Below are 3,366 nucleotides of genomic sequence, written 5' to 3' on the forward strand. Positions count from 1 at the left end.
AAGCATTGAGGTGTGGAAGGGAGCAGGTGACCACTGGTGACTGTGATCACACCTTCACATCCCTGAGACCTTCCAGACCTTTCCTGGCATCCCTGAGACCTTCCAGACCTTTCCTGGAAACAGCCTCGGGCTGCTGAGGGCTGGTGGCCCAGATTCCCCTGGCTGGCTCCATGCCTGATCCTGGATCCCAGCCAGGCTGCCAGAGCACCCCAAAGTGCTGCTGCTGCTCCTCCAGGTGAGATCCCAGCAGGACGAGCTGCACTTGCCCATCCCTCCCCAAAACCCAGCAGCTTTCCCTGTGCTCAGTGAGAGCAAACCCTTCAGGGGGTCTCAGTGCCCACAGTGAGTTTGAAACCCTAAAAACCCCTCCCTGTTTCCACCCTGGATGCTGGGCACATGGAAAATGGGGAAGGAACCATTTTTTCCTGGTGCCCAGGGCAAGGAGCTGCTCAGGGAGCAGAGGGTTTGCTCAGGGCTGTGGGTGTGTGTTTGGGAGTGGCAGATGGAGAAGGTCAGGATAAGGTTGGGATAAGGAAGGGAAAAGGTTGGGATAAAGTTGAGATAAGGTTGGGGGAAGGTTGGGATAAGGATGGGATAAGGTTGGGGTAAAGTTGAGATAAGGCTGGGGTAAGGTTGGGATAAAATTGGGATAAAGTTTGGAGAAGGGAGACAGGAGGGAGAAGTTTGGGATAAATTTGGGATGAGGTTGGGATAGGGCTGGAATAAAGTTGGGATAAGTTTAGGATAAGGTTGGGAGAAGGTTAGGAGAAGGCTGGGATAAAGTTGGGATAAGATTGGGATAAAGTTGGGATAAGATTAGGATAAATTTGGGATGAGGTTGGGAGGCAGGAACATGGCTGGGGCAGGGCAGATTTGCACCTTTGAGACAGACTGGACTGGGAGAACCTACACCTGGGTGAGCACAGAGCACCGGGATGGGCTCCCATGGAACCCCCTGGGCTGGGGCAGGGCAGATTTGCACCTTTGGGACAGACTTGGATGTGAAACAGCTACACCTGAAAGGGCACAGAGCAGCAGGGTGGGCTGCCATGGAACCACTCGAACTGGAGCAGGTACAGATTTACACCTTTAGGACGGATTTGGATGTGGAGTAGCTACACCTGGGGGAGCACAGAGCAGGGTGGGCTCCCATGGAACTCCCCAGGACAGATTTGCCCCTTTGGGATAGTCTGGATGTGAAGCAGTGGCACCTGAGTGGGCACAGAGCACCAGGGTGGTGTTGCCCAGGGGCCGGGCAGGGGCAGGGCAATGAAAGGGTTAACGCTGTATCGTGCGCTCGCTCCCGACTGTTCTGCAAGGTGTGTTGTGACATTTGCACTTCCTCCTGGCAGCGGGAGCAGTGCGGGGAGCCGGGCAGGGCAGGGATGCTGCTCCCGCTGCCCTGAGGGGCTAACCGGGCACCATGGGCACCATGGGCACCCGGTGGGTGCTGCGGGGGTACTGCCCGGCCATCGCCCTGCTGGGGCTCATCTGCGACTTCCTGGGGCTCCTCTTCCTCCTCCTGGGCATCTTCGCTCCCCTCAGCTTCTGGGACTTCTTCGTTTACGGGGGGGCCCTGCTGCTGGCCTTCAGCCTCGTCTTCTGGGTCTTCTGGTACACCTTCAACATCGAGGTGCCCCTCGGGGAGCTGCAGTGCAGCTGAGCCCAGCCCGGGGGGAGCTTGGTGCTGGCAGGACCCAAAGCATCATCAGAACCTGGAGAGCACCCCCAGCCACGGTGGGAGCTTGGTGCTGGCAGGACCCAAAGCATCGTCAGAATGTGGAGAACACCCCCAGCCTCAGAAGGAGATTGGTCCTGTGCACCTGGCAGGACCCAAACATTGCTCAGAACCTGGAGAGCACCCCCAGCCTCAGAAGGAGATTGGTCCTGTGCTCCTGGCAGGACCCAAACATCGCTCAGAACCTGGAGAGCACCCCCAGCCACAGCGGGAACTTGGTCCTGTGCACCTGGCAGGACCCAAAGCGTCACTCAGGGGGTGAAGAACACCCAGAGCAATGGGAGCAACTTGGTCTGGTGCACCTGGCAGGACCCAAAGCATCGTTCAGCAGGAGGAAAGCACCCCCAACCACGGCAGGAGCTTGGTCCTGTTCTGGCAGGACCCAAAGTGTCGTTTAGAATGTGGAGAGCACCCCCAGCCACAGCAGGAACTTGGTCCTGTGCACCTGGCAGGACCCAAAGCATTGCTCAGGGGATGAAGAACACCCAGAGACACAGCTGGAACTTGGTCTTGTGTTCCTGGCAGGACCCTAAGCATCGCTCAGCGGGTGGAGAGCATCCCCAGCCACAGCTGGAACTTAATCCTCTTCTGGCAGGACTCAAAGCATCGCTCAGAACATGGAGAGCACCCCCAGCCATGGTGGGATCTTGGTCCTGTGCTCCTGGCAGGACTCAAAGCATCAACAGAACATGGAGAGCACCTCAAGCCACAGCAGGAGCTTGGTCTTGTTCCCCTGGCAGGACCCAAACTTCACTCAGAGGGTGGAGGGCTCCTCCAGCCACGGTGGGAGCCTGGTCTGGTGCACCTGGCAGGACCCAAACATCACTCAGAGGGTGGAGGCCTCCTCCAGCCACAGCAGGAGCTTGGTCCTGGCAGAACCCAAAGCATCACCAGCATGTGAAGAACACCCCCAGCCATGGTGGGAGCCTGGTCTGGTACACCTGGCAGGACCCAAAGCATCGCTCAGGGGGTGGAGAGAGCCCAGAGGAGACCCAAGGTGGGACCTGCTGGTGCTCACAACGCCAGGCACCCAACGGAGCCTCGGGGGAAAGGTACCCACAGCTTGGGGATGCTTGGTGGGATGTGGGGGATGCAGAGCTCCTGGCACAGCTCCTGCTGCTGGCAGCAGCTCCCAGGAGCAGAGCAGGTTTTGGAGTGCTCTGGAGTGGATTAATGAGGGTCAGGAGGCTGGTTTGATGAGATGGGTTAATTCTGGGAGGGGGTTTGCTGCACTTTGGAGGTGCTGCTGTCTCTGGGGTGGGACTCCTCAGGGCTTCCCATCAGATGCTGCTCAGAGAGGAGGGTCCTGCAGAGCTGCTGCTCTCTGGTGACAGTTTTGTGCTTCAGGGGGACAAGGATACATAAACCACACACCCAGGGGGACAAGGAGCACGAGCCACCACCCATGGCCACACACCCTGGGGACAAGGAGCAGGAGTCACACACCCTGGGGACAAGGGGCATGAACCACACATGGCCATACACCCTGGGGACAAGGATACACAAGCCACACACCCTGGGGACAAGGGGCACAAGCCACCCGTGGCCACACACCCTGGGCAAACAGGGAGGGCCAGAAGGAAAATCCAGGCTGTGCCTCAGCACCAGAGCCTCAGTGTGAGGGGTGA

Source organism: Ammospiza caudacuta, chromosome 19 (genome assembly GCF_027887145.1).
Source record: "Ammospiza caudacuta isolate bAmmCau1 chromosome 19, bAmmCau1.pri, whole genome shotgun sequence".
NCBI lineage: Eukaryota > Metazoa > Chordata > Aves > Passeriformes > Passerellidae > Ammospiza > Ammospiza caudacuta.